This window comes from Mytilus edulis, chromosome 4 (genome assembly GCF_963676685.1).
Source record: "Mytilus edulis chromosome 4, xbMytEdul2.2, whole genome shotgun sequence".
Classification (NCBI taxonomy): domain Eukaryota; kingdom Metazoa; phylum Mollusca; class Bivalvia; order Mytilida; family Mytilidae; genus Mytilus; species Mytilus edulis.
The window spans coordinates 3,829,630-3,848,222 of record NC_092347.1 but is presented as its reverse complement, the minus strand read 5'-3'; the positions used below and the strand labels follow the sequence as shown (position 1 = coordinate 3,848,222).

Sequence of the window (18,593 nt, the reverse complement as noted above, 5' to 3'; positions counted from 1 at the left end):
CAGTATAGTACAGTATTATAAGTAAGACACTGATGCAGAGGCAACCATTTATAACAAAGGGGATCTCTCGCATCTTACATGTTAAATTTAGAAACAAGATTCATAATACATCAATATTTTTAATAGAACATCAACAGGATCCATTATATACTAAACTATACAACACTAATTAATAAGTGGATTATATAACCCTGTTTACCATCAGTGATTTTGCAGATCCGTTTAACCAAACATTTTTATGAAGCAAATATTTAGAAATTTGTTTTCACTTGTGCTAAAATTTAGAACCAAAAATTAAATCAAGTTTTTCAAATTTTCAATTTCCATCCATCAAACGGTGTTAAATACAATTTAATTTTGATACAATACATTTCCAAAATAGATTTAAAAAGTTATAAATTATAAAGTTTAAATATTTTACATTCACAGTTCAAATGTTCATGCACTAATATTGTTTCTTTTTCAATGACAATAAATTACCAAATATATATCATTTCAGAATTACATTGACATTCCCTTTGAATGACAAAACCATATCCTGAAGACAAAGAAACTACAAATTCCTCCATAGAAAAAACAAGAAACACACCAATAAGAACTACCTCAGTAACTCTGAAACCCACAATGTTAAATGTTAGTGAAGATTATACCATGCAAGCGAAATGTACTTCTGAAATGATATTTCCTTAGTCCACAACAAAACTTTTCAGATGAATGAACTAAACCAACAAAACTTTTCAGATATAAATTCTAAAATGAATGAACTAAACCATAAGTTAGTCAATTATAAATTTAAAATTTATTTCTTTTGAATTTTGAATTTGAAATGTATTTAACAAAATTGTTTAAACTACATATACATTTTTGTTATTATCTTACAAAATCAATGATAGATACAACAGGAAAAATATTTCACCAAATTTGAATTTATTTGGGTGTTCTGATTCCTTACTCAAAAGATGATGTAGGATATTTACAGAGTATTCTATATAAACTCATCGTATATACAAGAATTAATAATTTGTAGATATGATAACATGTCAAATTTGAATATTGTTTTTTCAAATTCTGGAATTTAAAGATAGTATGAAGAGCTGCATTTATTGCAACCAACACTATTGTTGAATTGATCTTTTGGCTATATATCATTAAATATTTCCATTTCAAATTTCAAAAATTGAAATTGCTGGTAAACCTAAATTGTATATATCTGGAACAGAAATAATAAAAATTTCGATATGAATATCTAAATAAAATCTTATTGTTCCAATTACTTAATAATAGTTGTCAAAATTCAGGTTAATAAGTAAATATCTAAATTTACTATCAGACACTACTTGTGAATATTAGAAAAGAGGTTTAAAATACCAGTAAATTCTTAGTTATGCATGCTATATCTTTGCCGACATATCAAGGGCACTTGGCAAATTCTCATCTGATATTTTAAACATTAATCAATTTTATTATCTAAAGAATTAAACTGTCTCATCACAACTCAATTATACATCTTCTGCTGCTATGCTGCACCTTTTATGACTCAAACATCTCACAAGTTGCATCTGTAACAAAAACAATCAATTCAGAAATTAATGTGATGTTTGTTTTTATATGTCAATTTCGAAATTAGAGACAAGTTATAATATTTAAAATTACTTAACATTCTTATTACAGTTTTTAATTAAATAAAGGAAATGTTATACAAATTTGTTATAAAATTTCAAACTGTTGTTCAAGGGGAAAACTGTAGGTAGGTCTAGTATAGAATTTTAATATAAGTTTAAACTGTTAGAAGTTCGCAGTATATACATGTAAATGTTGAAAATATGCTGCAAACCCATATTTTTATTACCTTTGAATAAAATAGTGCATATGTTTTTTTTTCTGTTCTTGGATATAATATTTCATGAAACTTCACATTAAAATTGGCAGTTTTAGCCACAAAGTGACTTCCTATGGTAAATTGCATTCTCTATTTTCAGAATTGCAATCTAAAAAAACAATTACAAAATTTAATCTTTGAGTAAGCAAGTCAACGTTAAATCAAAACCTATATTCAAGTCAACGTTACATCAAAACCTAAAGTTTACTCTTTGCTGAGATCTGCTTTGAACATTTTTTGATTCAAGCATCACTGATGAGTCGAAAAGCGCGTCTGGTGTTAATATTAAATTTTAATCCAGGTATCTTTGACCAGTTTATTTACAAGTCCAGGTATATAACTTAACATGAAGTATCTTTTTGTCAAATTGTTCAGGAAAAAAACAAATTTTATTGCCTATCAAATATAAACATAAACTTAAACAAACTGTAATGTACTTACATGTGGCCACTCCTATACTGATGAGTCTTCATCTGTCTAGGAGGGCAACATATACTAGATGCTGTATCTGTAACAAAAACTATCAATTAATATCACCTTTAAAAAGAGGCTATTTGTTGTTTCAAGTTTTCAGAATTTAATCTTTGAATTAGCGTGTCAAGGTAACATTAAAACCTAAAGCTTGCTCTTTGCAGAGGACTGCTTTTAACATTTTTTATTTGAGCGTCACTGATGAGTCTTTTGTAGACGAAACATGCGTCTAGATAAATATTAAATTTTATATTATATTTTAATTCAGGTATCTATGATGAGTTTAATTTACAAGTCCCATTTTAACATGAAGCATTTTTTTGTCAAATTGTTGAGGAAAAAAACTAATTCCATTGCCTATCAAATATAAACATAAACTTAAGCAAACTATAATGTACTTACATGTGGCCAGTCCTATACTGATGAGTCTTCATTCTTCATCTGTCGAGGAGGGCAACATATACTAGATGCTGTATCTGTAACAAAAACTATCAATTAATATCACCTTTAAATAGAGGCTATTTGCTGTTTCAAGTTTTCCGAATTTAATGTTTGAATTAGCGTGTCAAGGTTACATTAAAACCTAAAGCTTGCACTTTGCAGAGGACTGCTTTTAACATTTTTTTATTTGAGCGTCACTGATGAGTCTTTTGTAGACGAAACATGCGTCTGGCGTAAATATTAAATTTTAATTCAGGTATCTATGATGAGTTTAATTTACAAGTCCCATTTTAACATGAAGCATCTTTTTGTCAAATTGTTGAGGAAAAAAACTAATTCCATTGCCTATCAAATATAAACATAAACTTAAGCAAACTGTAATGTACTTACATGTGGCCAGTCCTATACTGATGAGTCTTCATTCTTCATCTGTCGAGGAGGGCAACATATACTAGATGCTGTATCTGTAACAAAAACTATCAATTAATATCACCTTTAAATAGAGGCTATTTGCTGTTTCAAGTTTTCAGAATTTAATCTTTGAATTAGCGTGTCAAGGTTACATTAAAACCTAAAGCTTGCTCTTTGCAGAGGACTGCTTTTAACATTTTTTATTTGAGCGTCACTGATGAGTCTTTTGTAGACGAAACATGCGTCTGGCGTAAATATTAAATTTTATATTATATTTTAATTCAGGTATCTATGATGAGTTTAATTTACAAGTCCCATTTTAACATGAAGCATTTTTTTGTCAAATTGTTGAGGCCAGGATTTTTTAATTTGTTGGTTTACGGATCCGCCGACCTGATTTTGCCGATTTCCAGAATAAAAATAAAATTGACTTTTCATGCTTTTTCATTCCCGCCGACCCTAATAAATGCATTATCCCTGAAAAATAAATAAATTATCCTTTTTTTATAAAATGAAATGCATTAATCACTAACAGAATTGATAACACTTTCTGTTGTGAAAAAATGAAACTTCCAGTTTATGTTTCTAAAAATAGATAAATCAATTATTAATGACCTTGACATGTCGTTTGGACAAATATTTTTGTGGAACGAACCCCGTGTTTAAATCCAATTACACAATAAGTTCGTTTCTCTTATTTGTCAACAGTCCGTAAGATGCATCTTCTCATAGAAATAGACTTGTCCAAATGTGGACAGGTGGAAGTTCAGGACATCAAGTTAAAGTACTGAATATTAACAGATCATTTAAAATTTTCTTGTTTCATAAATAATAAAAAAATTTCGTCCATTTGGATAAAAACGGGAATACGTGACAACAGATTAACCCGATATTCTCATTTTTTCCAGTGGACGAGTCTATTACGTTTTTGACGCGTGTGTTGAAAAATTATTTTTCTTACCACGCTTTTACATTTATTTCTTTATCAGTTTTCGTTCTTGAAGATCATTATTCACCAAGTTTTCTGGAATTGATTAAGAGCTATGTGAATTTGTCTTCCTTTATGAAATTTAATTACGTCTTTGTCCTTGCACCCCCCTTTTTTACGGGAAATTATTAGGCAATGTCATGCAATTTTTATTACAACTGAGCAATAATATTTCATTAAACTAAAATTTAAGAAATGATGACAAAATAGGATAACAAACATATTATTATAGAAAGGTGAAATATATATTTATTTTGCATATCAGTTTTCTGTCTTGAAAGATATTATTTTTTTAATTTTTTTCCCGACCGACCGACCCGACTTTTTCATGGAGAAAATCCGTAAACCAACAAATTAAAAAACCGTGGCCTGAGGAAAAAAAATAATTCCATTGCCTATCAAATATAAACATAAACTTAAGCAAACTGTAATGTACTTACATGTGGCCAGTCCTATACTGATGATTCTTCATCTGTCGAGGAGGGCAACATATACTAGATGCTGTATCTGTAACAAAAACTATCAATTAATATCACCTTTAAATATAGGCTATTTGCTGTTTCAAGTTTTCAGAATTTAATCTTTGAATTAGCGTGTCAAGGTTACATTAAAACCTAAAGCTTGCTCTTTGCAGAGGACTGCTTTTTACATTTTTTGATTTGAGCGTCACTGATGAGTCTTTTGTAGACGAAACATGCGTCTGGCGTAAATATTAAATTTTAATTCAGGTATCTATGATGAGTTTAATTTACAAGTCCCATTTTAACATGAAGCATCTTTTTGTCAAATTGTTGAGGAAAAAAACTAATTCCATTGCCTATCAAATATAAACATAAACTTAAGCAAACTGTAATGTACTTACATGTGGCCAGTCCTATACTGATGAGTCTTCATTCTTCATCTGTCGAGGAGGGCAACATATACTAGATGCTGTATCTGTAACAAAAACTATCAATTAATATCACCTTTAAATAGAGGCTATTTGCTGTTTCAAGTTTTCAGAATTTAATCTTTGAATTAGCGTGTCAAGGTTACATTAAAACCTAAAGCTTGCTCTTTGCAGAGGACTGCTTTTAACACTTTTTGATTTGAGCGTCACTGATGAGTCTTTTGTAGACGAAACATGCGTCTGGCGTAAATATTAAATTTTAATTCAGGTATCTATGATGAGTTTAATTTACAAGTCCCATTTTAACATGAAGCATCTTTTTGTCAAATTGTTGAGGAAAAAAACTAATTCCATTGCCTATCAAATATAAACATAAACTTAAGCAAACTGTAATGTACTTACATGTGGCCAGTCCTATACTGATGAGTCTTCATTCTTCATCTGTCGAAGAGGGCAACATATACTAGATGCTGTATCTGTAACAAAAACTATCAATTAATATCACCTTTAAATAGAGGCTATTTGCTGTTTCAAGTTTTCAGAATTTAATCTTTGAATTAGCGTGTCAAGGTTACATTAAAACCTAAAGCTTGCTCTTTGCAGAGGACTGCTTTTTACATTTTTTGATTTGAGCGTCACTGATGAGTCTTTTGTAGACGAAACATGCGTCTGGCGTAAATATTAAATTTTAATTCAGGTATCTATGATGAGTTTAATTTACAAGTCCCATTTTAACATGAAGCATCTTTTTGTCAAATTGTTGAGGAAAAAAACTAATTCCATTGCCTATCAAATATAAACATAAACTTAAGCAAACTGTAATGTACTTACATGTGGCCAGTCTTATACTGATGAGTCTTCATTCTTCATCTGTCGAGGAGGGCAACATATACTAGATGCTGTATCTGTAACAAAAACTATCAATTAATATCACCTTTAAATAGAGGCTATTTGCTGTTTCAAGTTTTCCGAATTTAATCTTTGAATTAGCGTGTCAAGGTTACATTAAAACCTAAAGCTTGCACTTTGCAGAGGACTGCTTTTAACATTTTTTGATTTGAGTGTCACTGATGAGTCTTTTGTAGATGAAACATGCATCTGGCGTAAATATTAAATTTTAATTCAGGTATTTGTCAAATTGTTGAGGAAAAAAACTAATTCCATTGCCTATCAAATATAAACATAAACTTAAGAAAACTGTAATGTACTTACATGTGGCCAGTCCTTTACTGATGAGTCTTCATTCTTCATCTGTCGAGGAGGGCAACATATACTAGATGCTGTATCTGTAACAAAAACTATCAATTAATATCACCATTAAATAGAGGCTATTTGCTATTTCAAGTTTTCAGAATTTAATCTTTGAATTAGCGTGTCAACGTTATATTAAAACCTAAAGCTTGCTCTTTGCAGAGGACTGCTTTTAACATTTTTTATTTGAGCGTCACTGATGAGTCTTTTGTAGACGAAACATGCGTCTGGCGTAAATATTAAATTTTAATTCAGGTATCTATGATGAGTTTAATTTAAAAGTCCCATTTTAACACGAAGCATCTTTTTGTCAAATTGTTGAGGGAAAAAACTAATTCCGTTGCCTATCAAATATAAACATAAACTCAAGCAAACCGTAATGTACTTACATGTGGCCAGTCATATACTCATGAGTCTTCATCTGTTGAGGAGGGCAACATATACTAGATGCTGTATCTGTAACAAAAACTATTAATTAATATCACCTTTAAATAGAGGCTATTTGCTGTTTCAAGTTTTCAGAATTTAATCTTTGAATTAGCGTGTCACGGTTACATTAAAACCTAAAGCTTGCTCTTTGCAGAGGACTGCTTTTAACATATTTTGATTTGAGCATCACTGATGAGTCTTTTGTAGACGAAACATGTGTCTGGCGTAAATATTAAATTTTATATTATATTTTAATTCAGGTATCTATGATGAGTTTAATTTACAAGTCCCATTTTAACATGAAGCATCTTTTTGTCAAATTGTTGAGGAAAAAAACTAATTCCATTGCCTATCAAATATAAACATAAACTTAAGCAAACTGTAATGTACTTACATGTGGCCAGTCCTATACTGATGAGTCTTCATTCTTCATCTGTCGAGGAGGGCAACATATACTAGATGCTGTATCTGTAACAAAAACTATCAATTAATATCACCTTTAAATAGAGGCTATTTGCTGTTTCAAGTTTTCAGAATTTAATCTTTGAATTATCGTGTCAACGTTACATTAAAACCTAAAGCTTGCTCTTTGCAGAGGACTGCTTCTAACATTTTTTGATTTGAGCGTCACTGATGAGTCTTTTGTAGACGAAACATGCGTCTGGAGTAAATATTAAATTTTAATTCAGGTATCTATGATGAGTTTAATTTACAAGTCCCATTTTAACATGAAGCATCTTTTTTTCAAATTGTTCAGGAAAAAAACTAATTCCATTGCCTATCAAATATAAACATAAACTTAAGCAAACTGTAATGTACTTACATGTGGCCAGTCCTATACTGATGAGTCTTCATTCTTCATCTGTCGAGGAGGGCAACATATACTAGATGCTGTATCTGTAACAAAAACTATCAATTTATATCACCTTTAAATAGAGGCTATTTGCTGTTTCAAGTTTTCAGAATTTAATCTTTGAATTAGCGTGTCAAGGTTACATTAAAACCTAAAGCTTGCTCTTTGCAGAGGACTGCTTTTTACATTTTTTGATTTGAGCGTCACTGATGAGTCTTTTGTAGACGAAACATGCGTAAGGCGTAAATATTAAATATTAATTCAGGTATCTATGATGAGTTTAATTTACAAGTCCCATTTTAACATGAAGCATCTTTTTGTCAAATTGTTGAGGAAAAAAACTAATTCCATTGCCTATCAAATATAAACATAAACTTAAGCAAACTGTAATGTACTTACATGTGGCCAGTCCTATACTGATGAGTCTTCATTCTTCATCTGTCGAGGAGGGCAACATGTACTAGATGCTGTATCTGTAACAAAAACTATCAATTAATATCACCTTTAAATATAGGCTATTTGCTGTTTCAAGTTTTCAGAATTTAATCTTTGAATTAGCGTGTCAACGTTACATTAAAACCTAAAGCTTGCTCTTTGCAGAGGACTGCTTTTAACATTTTTTGATTTGAGCGTCACTGATGAGTCTTTTGTAGACTAAACATGCGTCTGGCGTAAATATTAAATTTTAATTCAGGTATCTATGATGAGTTTAATTTACAAGTCCCATTTTAACATGAAGCATCTTTTTGTCAAATTGTTGAGGAAAAAAACTAATTCCATTGCCTATCAAATATAAACATAAACTTAAGCAAACTGTAATGTACTTACATGTGGCCAGTCCTATACTGATGAGTCTTCATTCTTCATCTGTCGAGGAGGGCAACATATACTAGATGCTGTATCTGTAACAAAAACTATCAATTAATATCACCTTTAAATAGAGGCTATTTGCTGTTTCAAGTTTTCAGAATTTAATCTTTGAATTAGCGTGTCAACGTTACATTTAAACCTAAAGCTTGCTCTTTGCAGAGGACTGCTTTGAACATTTTTTGATTTGAGCGTCACTGATGAGTCTTTTGTAGACGAAACATGCGTCTGGCGTTAATATTAAATTTTATATTATATTTTAATTCAGGTATCTATGATGAGTTTAATTTACAAGTCCCATTTTAACATGAAGCATCTTTTTGTCAAATTGTTGAGGAAAAAAACTAATTCCATTGCCTATCAAATATAAACATAAACTTAAGCAAACTGTAATGTACTTACATGTGGCCAGTCCTTTACTGATGAGTCTTCATTCTTCATCTGTCGAGGAGGGCAACATATACTAGATGCTGTATCTGTAACAAAAACTATCAATTAATATCACCTTTAAATAGAGGCTATTTGCTGTTTCAAGTTTTCAGAATTTAATCTTTGAATTAGCGTGTCAACGTTACATTAAAACCTAAAACTTGCTCTTTGCAGAGGACTGCTTTTAACATTTTTTGATTTGAGCGTCACTGATGAGTCTTTTGTAGACGAAACATGCGTCTGGCGTAAATATTAAATTTTAATTCAGGTATCTATGATGAGTTTAATTTACAAGTCCCATTTTAACATGAAGCATCTTTTTGTCAAATTGTTGAGGAAAAAAACTAATTCCATTGCCTATCAAATATAAACATAAACTTAAGCAAACTGTAATGTACTTACATGTGGCCAGTCCTATACTGATGAGTCTTCATTCTTCATCTGTCGAGGAGGGCAACATATACTAGATGCTGTATCTGTAACAAAAACTATCAATTAATATCACCTTTAAATAGAGGCTATTTGCTGTTTCAAGTTTTCAGAATTTAATCTTTGAATTAGCGTGTCAACGTTACATTTAAACCTAAAGCTTGCTCTTTGCAGAGGACTGCTTTGAACATTTTTTGATTTGAGCGTCACTGATGAGTCTTTTGTAGACGAAACATGTGTCTGGCGTTAATATTAAATTTTATATTATATTTTAATTCAGGTATCTATGATGAGTTTAATTTACAAGTCCCATTTTAACATGAAGCATCTTTTTGTCAAATTGTTGAGGAAAACAACTAATTCCATTGCCTATCAAATATAAACATAAACTTAAGCAAACTGTAATGTACTTACATGTGGCCAGTCCTATACTGATGAGTCTTCATTCTTCATCTGTCGAGGAGGGCAACATATACTAGATGCTGTATCTGTAACAAAAACTATCAATTAATATCACCTTTAAATAGAGGCTATTTGCTGTTTCAAGTTTTCAGAATTTAATCTTTGAATTAGCGTGTCAAGGTTACATTAAAACCTAAAGCTTGCTCTTTGCAGAGGACTGCTTTTAACATTTTTGATTTGAGCGTCACTGATGAGTCTTTTGAAGACCAAACATGCGTCTGGCGTAAATATTAAATTTTATATTATATTTTAATTCAGGTATCTATGATGAGTTTAATTTACAAGTCCCATTTTAACATGAAGCATCTTTTTGTCAAATTGTTGAGGAAAAAAACTAATTCCATTGCCTATCAAATATAAACATAAACTTAAGCAAACTGTAATGTACTTACATGTGGCCAGTCCTATACTGATGAGTCTTCATTCTTCATCTGTCGAGGAGGGCAACATATACTAGATGCTGTATCTGTAACAAAAACTATCAATTAATATCACCTTTAAATAGAGGCTATTTGCTGTTTCAAGTTTTCAGAATTTAATCTTTGAATTAGCGTGTCAAGGTTACATTAAAACCTAAAGCTTGCTCTTTGCAGAGGACTGCTTTTAACATTTTTTGATTTGAGCGTCACTGATGAGTCTTTTGAAGACGAAACATGCGTCTGGCGTAAATATTAAATTTTATATTATATTTTAATTCAGGTATCTATGATGAGTTTAATTTACAAGTCCCATTTTAACATGAAGCATCTTTTTGTCAAATTGTTGAGGAAAAAAACTAATTCCATTGCCTATCAAATATAAACATAAACTTAAGCAAACTGTAATGTACTTACATGTGGCCAGTCCTATACTGATGAGTCTTCATTCTTCATCTGTCGAGGAGGGCAACATGTACTAGATGCTGTATCTGTAACAAAAACTATCAATTAATATCACCTTTAAATATAGGCTATTTGCTGTTTCAAGTTTTCAGAATTTAATCTTTGAATTAGCGTGTCAAGGTTACATTAAAACCTAAAGCTTGCTCTTTGCAGAGGACTGCTTTTTACATTTTTTGATTTGAGCGTCACTGATGAGTCTTTTGTAGACGAAACATGCGTCTGGCGTAAATATTAAATTTTAATTCAGGTATCTATGATGAGTTTAATTTACAAGTCCCATTTTAACATGAAGCATCTTTTTGTCAAATTGTTGAGGAAAAAAACTAATTCCATTGCCTATCAAATATAAACATAAACTTAAGCAAACTGTAATGTACTTACATGTGGCCAGTCCTATACTGATGAGTCTTCATTCTTCATCTGTCGAGGAGGGCAACATATACTAGATGCTGTATCTGTAACAAAAACTATCAATTAATATCACCTTTAAATAGAGGCTATTTGCTGTTTCAAGTTTTCAGAATTTAATCTTTGAATTAGCGTGTCAACGTTACATTTAAACCTAAAGCTTGCTCTTTGCAGAGGACTGCTTTGAACATTTTTTGATTTGAGCGTCACTGATGAGTCTTTTGTAGACGAAACATGTGTCTGGCGTTAATATTAAATTTTATATTATATTTTAATTCAGGTATCTATGATGAGTTTAATTTACAAGTCCCATTTTAACATGAAGCATCTTTTTGTCAAATTGTTGAGGAAAACAACTAATTCCATTGCCTATCAAATATAAACATAAACTTAAGCAAACTGTAATGTACTTACATGTGGCCAGTCCTATACTGATGAGTCTTCATTCTTCATCTGTCGAGGAGGGCAACATATACTAGATGCTGTATCTGTAACAAAAACTATCAATTAATATCACCTTTAAATAGAGGCTATTTGCTGTTTCAAGTTTTCAGAATTTAATCTTTGAATTAGCGTGTCAACGTTACATTAAAACCCAAAGCTTGCTCTTTGCAGAGGACTGCTTTTAACATTTTTTGATTTGAGCGTCACTGATGAGTCTTTTGTAGACTAAACATGCGTCTGGCGTAAATATTAAATTTTAATTCAGGTATCTATGATGAGTTTAATTTACAAGTCCCATTTTAACATGAAGCATCTTTTTGTCAAATTGTTGAGGAAAACAACTAATTCCATTGCCTATCAAATATAAACATAAACTTAAGCAAACTGTAATGTACTTACATGTGGCCAGTCCTATACTGATGAGTCTTCATTCTTCATCTGTCGAGGAGGGCAACATATACTAGATGCTGTATCTGTAACAAAAACTATCAATTAATATCACCTTTAAATAGAGGCTATTTGCTGTTTCAAGTTTTCAGAATTTAATCTTTGAATTAGCGTGTCATTAAAACCTAAAGCTTGCACTTTGCAAAGGACTGCTTTTAACATTTTTTGATTTGAGCGTCACTGATGAGTCTTTTGTAGACGAAACATGCGTCTGGCGTTAATATTAAATTTTATATTATATTTTAATTCAGGTATCTATGATGAGTTTAATTTACAAGTCCCATTTTAACATGAAGCATCTTTTTGTCAAATTGTTGAGGAAAAAAACTAATTCCATTGCCTATCAAATATAAACATAAACTTAAGCAAACTGTAATGTACTTACATGTGGTCAGTCCTATACTGATGAGTCTTCATTCTTCATCTGTCGAGGAGGGCAACATATACTAGATGCTGTATCTGTAACAAAAACTATCAATTAATATCACCTTTAAATAGAGGCTATTTGCTGTTTCAAGTTCTCAGAATTTAATCTTTGAATTAGCGTGTCAACGTTACATTTAAACCTAAAGCTTGCTCTTTGCAGAGGACTGCTTTGAACATTTTTTGATTTGAGCGTCACTGATGAGTCTTTTGTAGACGAAACATGCGTCTGGCGTAAATATTAAATTTTAATTCAGGTATCTATGATGAGTTTAATTTACAAGTCCCATTTTAACATGAAGCATCTTTTTGTCAAATTGTTGAGGAAAAAAACTAATTCCATTGCCTATCAAATATAAACATAAACTTAAGCAAACTGTAATGTACTTACATGTGGCCAGTCCTATACTGATGAGTCTTCATTCTTCATCTGTCGAGGAGGGCAACATATACTAGATGCTGTATCTGTAACAAAAACTATCAATTAATATCACCTTTAAATATAGGCTATTTGCTGTTTCAAGTTTTCAGAATTTAATCTTTGAATTAGCGTGTCAACGTTACATTAAAACCTAAAGCTTACTCTTTGCAGAGGACTGCTTTTAACATTTTTTGATTTGAGCGTCACTGATGAGTCTTTTGTAGAAGAAACATGCGTCTGGCGTTAATATTAAATTTTAATTCAGGTATCTATGATGAGTTTAATTTACAAGTCCCATTTTAACATGAAGCATCTTTTTGTCAAATTGTTGAGGAAAAAAACTAATTCCATTGCCTATCAAATATAAACATAAACTTAAGCAAACTGTAATGTACTTACATGTGGCCAGTCCTATACTGATGAGTCTTCATTCTTCATCTGTCGAGGAGGGCAACATATACTAGATGCTGTATCTGTAACAAAAACTATCAATTAATATCACCTTTAAATAGAGGCTATTTGCTGTTTCAAGTTTTCAGAATTTAATCTTTGAATTAGCGTGTCAACGTTACATTAAAACCTTAAGCTTGCTCTTTGCAGAGGACTGCTTTTAACATTTTTTGATTTAAGTGTCACTGACGAGTCTTTTGTAGACGAAACATGCGTCTGGCGTAAATATTAAATTTTAATTCAGGTATCTATGATGAGTTTAATTTACAAGTCCCATTTTAACATGAAGCATCTTTTTGTCAAATTGTTGAGGAAAAAAACTAATTCCATTGCCTATCAAATATAAACATAAACTTAAGCAAACTGTAATGTACTTACATGTGGCCAGTCCTATACTGATGAGTCTTCATTCTTCATCTTTCGAGGAGGGCAACATATACTAGATGCTGTATCTGTAACAAAAACTATCAATTAATATCACCTTTAAATAGAGGCTATTTGCTGTTTCAAGTTTTCAGAATTTAATCTTTGAATTAGCGTGTCAACGTTACATTTAAACCTAAAGCTTGCTCTTTGCAGAGGACTGCTTTGAACATTTTTTGATTTGAGCGTCACTGATGAGTCTTTTGTAGACGAAACATGCGTCTGGCGTTAATATTAAATTTTATATTATATTTTAATTCAGGTATCTATGATGAGTTTAATTTACAAGTCCCATTTTAACATGAAGCATCTTTTTGTCAAATTGTTGAGGAAAAAAACTAATTCCATTGCCTATCAAATATAAACATAAACTTAAGCAAACTGTAATGTACTTACATGTGGCCAGTCCTATACTGATGAGTCTTCATTCTTCATCTGTCGAGGAGGGCAACATATACTAGATGCTGTATCTGTAACAAAAACTATCAATTAATATCACCTTTAAATAGAGGCTATTTGCTGTTTCAAGTTTTCAGAATTTAATCTTTGAATTAGCGTGTCAAGGTTACATTAAAACCTAAAGCTTGCTCTTTGCAGAGGACTGCTTTTAACATTTTTTGACTTGAGCGTCACTGATGAGTCTTTTGAAGACGAAACATGCGTCTGGCGTAAATATTAAATTTTATATTATATTTTAATTCAGGTATCTATGATGAGTTTAATTTACAAGTCCCATTTTAACATGAAGCATCTTTTTGTCAAATTGTTGAGGAAAAAAACTAATTCCATTGCCTATCAAATATAAACATAAACTTAAGCAAACTGTAATGTACTTACATGTGGCCAGTCCTATACTGATGAGTCTTCATTCTTCATCTGTCGAGGAGGGCAACATATACTAGATGCTGTATCTGTAACAAAAACTATCAATTAATATCACCTTTAAATAGAGGCTATTTGCTGTTTCAAGTTTTCAGAATTTAATCTTTGAATTAGCGTGTCAAGGTTACATTAAAACCTAAAGCTTGCTCTTTGCAGAGGACTGCTTTTAACATTTTTTGATTTGAGCGTCACTGATGAGTCTTTTGAAGACGAAACATGCGTCTGGCGTAAATATTAAATTTTATATTATATTTTAATTCAGGTATCTATGATGAGTTTAATTTACAAGTCCCATTTTAACATGAAGCATCTTTTTGTCAAATTGTTGAGGAAAAAAACTAATTCCATTGCCTATCAAATATAAACATAAACTTAAGCAAACTGTAATGTACTTACATGTGGCCAGTCCTATACTGATGAGTCTTCATTCTTCATCTGTCGAGGAGGGCAACATATACTAGATGCTGTATCTGTAACAAAAACTATCAATTAATATCACCTTTAAATAGAGGCTATTTGCTGTTTCAAGTTTTCAGAATTTAATCTTTGAATTAGCGTGTCAAGGTTACATTAAAACCTAAAGCTTGCTCTTTGCAGAGGACTGCTTTTAACATTTTTTGATTTGAGCGTCACTGATGAGTCTTTTGAAGACGAAACATGCGTCTGGCGTAAATATTAAATTTTATATTATATTTTAATTCAGGTATCTATGATGAGTTTAATTTACAAGTCCCATTTTAACATGAAGCATCTTTTTGTCAAATTGTTGAGGAAAAAAACTAATTCCATTGCCTATCAAATATAAACATAAACTTAAGCAAACTGTAATGTACTTACATGTGGCCAGTCCTATACTGATGAGTCTTCATTCTTCATCTGTCGAGGAGGGCAACATATACTAGATGCTGTATCTGTAACAAAAACTATCAATTAATATCACCTTTAAATAGAGGCTATTTGCTGTTTCAAGTTTTCAGAATTTAATCTTTGAATTAGCGTGTCAAGGTTACATTAAAACCTAAAGCTTGCTCTTTGCAGAGGACTGCTTTTTACATTTTTTGATTTGAGCGTCACTGATGAGTCTTTTGTAGACGAAACATGCGTCTGGCGTAAATATTAAATTTTAATTCAGGTATCTATGATGAGTTTAATTTACAAGTCCCATTTTAACATGAAGCATCTTTTTGTCAAATTGTTGAGGAAAAAAACTAATTCCATTGCCTATCAAATATAAACATAAACTTAAGCAAACTGTAATGTACTTACATGTGGCCAGTCCTATACTGATGAGTCTTCATTCTTCATCTGTCGAGGAGGGCAACATATACTAGATGCTGTATCTGTAACAAAAACTATCAATTAATATCACCTTTAAATAGAGGCTATTTGCTGTTTCAAGTTTTCAGAATTTAATCTTTGAATTAGCGTGTCAACGTTACATTTAAACCTAAAGCTTGCTCTTTGCAGAGGACTGCTTTGAACATTTTTTGATTTGAGCGTCACTGATGAGTCTTTTGTAGACGAAACATGCGTCTGGCGTTAATATTAAATTTTATATTATATTTTAATTCAGGTATCTATGATGAGTTTAATTTACAAGTCCCATTTTAACATGAAGCATCTTTTTGTCAAATTGTTGAGGAAAAAAACTAATTCCATTGCCTATCAAATATAAACATAAACTTAAGCAAACTGTAATGTACTTACATGTGGCCAGTCCTATACTGATGAGTCTTCATTCTTCATCTGTCGAGGAGGGCAACATATACTAGATGCTGTATCTGTAACAAAAACTATCAATTAATATCACCTTTAAATAGAGGCTATTTGCTGTTTCAAGTTTTCAGAATTTAATCTTTGAATTAGCGTGTCAAGGTTACATTAAAACCTAAAGCTTGCTCTTTGCAGAGGACTGCTTTTAACATTTTTTGATTTGAGCGTCACTGATGAGTCTTTTGAAGACGAAACATGCGTCTGGCGTAAATATTAAATTTTATATTATATTTTAATTCAGGTATCTATGATGAGTTTAATTTACAAGTCCCATTTTAACATGAAGCATCTTTTTGTCAAATTGTTGAGGAAAAAAACTAATTCCATTGCCTATCAAATATAAACATAAACTTAAGCAAACTGTAATGTACTTACATGTGGCCAGTCCTATACTGATGAGTCTTCATTCTTCATCTGTCGAGGAGGGCAACATATACTAGATGCTGTATCTGTAACAAAAACTATCAATTAATATCACCTTTAAATAGAGGCTATTTGCTGTTTCAAGTTTTCAGAATTTAATCTTTGAATTAGCGTGTCAACGTTACATTAAAACCTAAAGCTTGCTCTTTGCAGAGGACTGCTTTTAACATTTTTTGATTTGAGCGTCACTGATGAGTCTTTTGTAGACGAAACATGCGTCTGGCGTAAATATTAAATTTTAATTCAGGTATCTATGATGAGTTTAATTTACAAGTCCCATTTTAACATGAAGCATCTTTTTGTCAAATTGTTGAGGAAAAAAACTAATTCCATTGCCTATCAAATATAAACATAAACTTAAGCAAACTGTAATGTACTTACATGTGGCCAGTCCTATACTGATGAGTCTTCATTCTTCATCTGTCGAGGAGGGCAACATATACTAGATGCTGTATCTGTAACAAAAACTATCAATTAATATCACCTTTAAATAGAGGCTATTTGCTGTTTCAAGTTTTCAGAATTTAATCTTTGAATTAGCGTGTCAAGGTTACATTAAAACCTAAAGCTTGCTCTTTGCAGAGGACTGCTTTTAACATTTTTTGACTTGAGCGTCACTGATGAGTCTTTTGAAGACGAAACATGCGTCTGGCGTAAATATTAAATTTTATATTATATTTTAATTCAGGTATCTATGATGAGTTTAATTTACAAGTCCCATTTTAACATGAAGCATCTTTTTGTCAAATTGTTGAGGAAAAAAACTAATTCCATTGCCTATCAAATATAAACATAAACTTAAGCAAACTGTAATGTACTTACATGTGGCCAGTCCTATACTGATGAGTCTTCATTCTTCATCTGTCGAGGAGGGCAACATATACTAGATGCTGTATCTGTAACAAAAACTATCAATTAATATCACCTTTAAATAGAGGCTATTTGCTGTTTCAAGTTTTCAGAATTTAATCTTTGAATTAGCGTGTCAAGGTTACATTAAAACCTAAAGCTTGCTCTTTGCAGAGGACTGCTTTTAACATTTTTTGATTTGAGCGTCACTGATGAGTCTTTTGAAGACGAAACATGCGTCTGGCGTAAATATTAAATTTTATATTATATTTTAATTCAGGTATCTATGATGAGTTTAATTTACAAGTCCCATTTTAACATGAAGCATCTTTTTGTCAAATTGTTGAGGAAAAAAACTAATTCCATTGCCTATCAAATATAAACATAAACTTAAGCAAACTGTAATGTACTTACATGTGGCCAGTCCTATACTGATGAGTCTTCATTCTTCATCTGTCGAGGAGGGCAACATATACTAGATGCTGTATCTGTAACAAAAACTATCAATTAATATCACCTTTAAATAGAGGCTATTTGCTGTTTCAAGTTTTCAGAATTTAATCTTTGAATTAGCGTGTCAAGGTTACATTAAAACCTAAAGCTTGCTCTTTGCAGAGGACTGCTTTTAACATTTTTTGATTTGAGCGTCACTGATGAGTCTTTTGAAGACGAAACATGCGTCTGGCGTAAATATTAAATTTTATATTATATTTTAATTCAGGTATCTATGATGAGTTTAATTTACAAGTCCCATTTTAACATGAAGCATCTTTTTGTCAAATTGTTGAGGAAAAAAACTAATTCCATTGCCTATCAAATATAAACATAAACTTAAGCAAACTGTAATGTACTTACATGTGGCCAGTCCTATACTGATGAGTCTTCATTCTTCATCTGTCGAGGAGGGCAACATATACTAGATGCTGTATCTGTAACAAAAACTATCAATTAATATCACCTTTAAATAGAG

At 31.3% G+C, this 18,593-nt stretch overlaps 1 long non-coding RNA gene across 1 annotated transcript in view; it reads right to left on the bottom strand.

The window, feature by feature from the left end:
• Positions 1-841: 841 nt before the first annotated feature.
• The window catches only part of LOC139521658 (uncharacterized), a 56,315-nt gene continuing 38,563 nt past the window's right edge, over positions 842-18,593 (bottom strand). The window contains exons 2-5 of the long non-coding RNA XR_011664041.1: positions 12,365-12,381; positions 6,720-6,786; positions 2,321-2,387; positions 842-1,559 (exon numbers count right to left, since the gene is read on the bottom strand). This is a non-coding gene — a long non-coding RNA (uncharacterized lncRNA). The remainder of the gene's footprint in view (positions 1,560-2,320; positions 2,388-6,719; positions 6,787-12,364; positions 12,382-18,593) is intronic.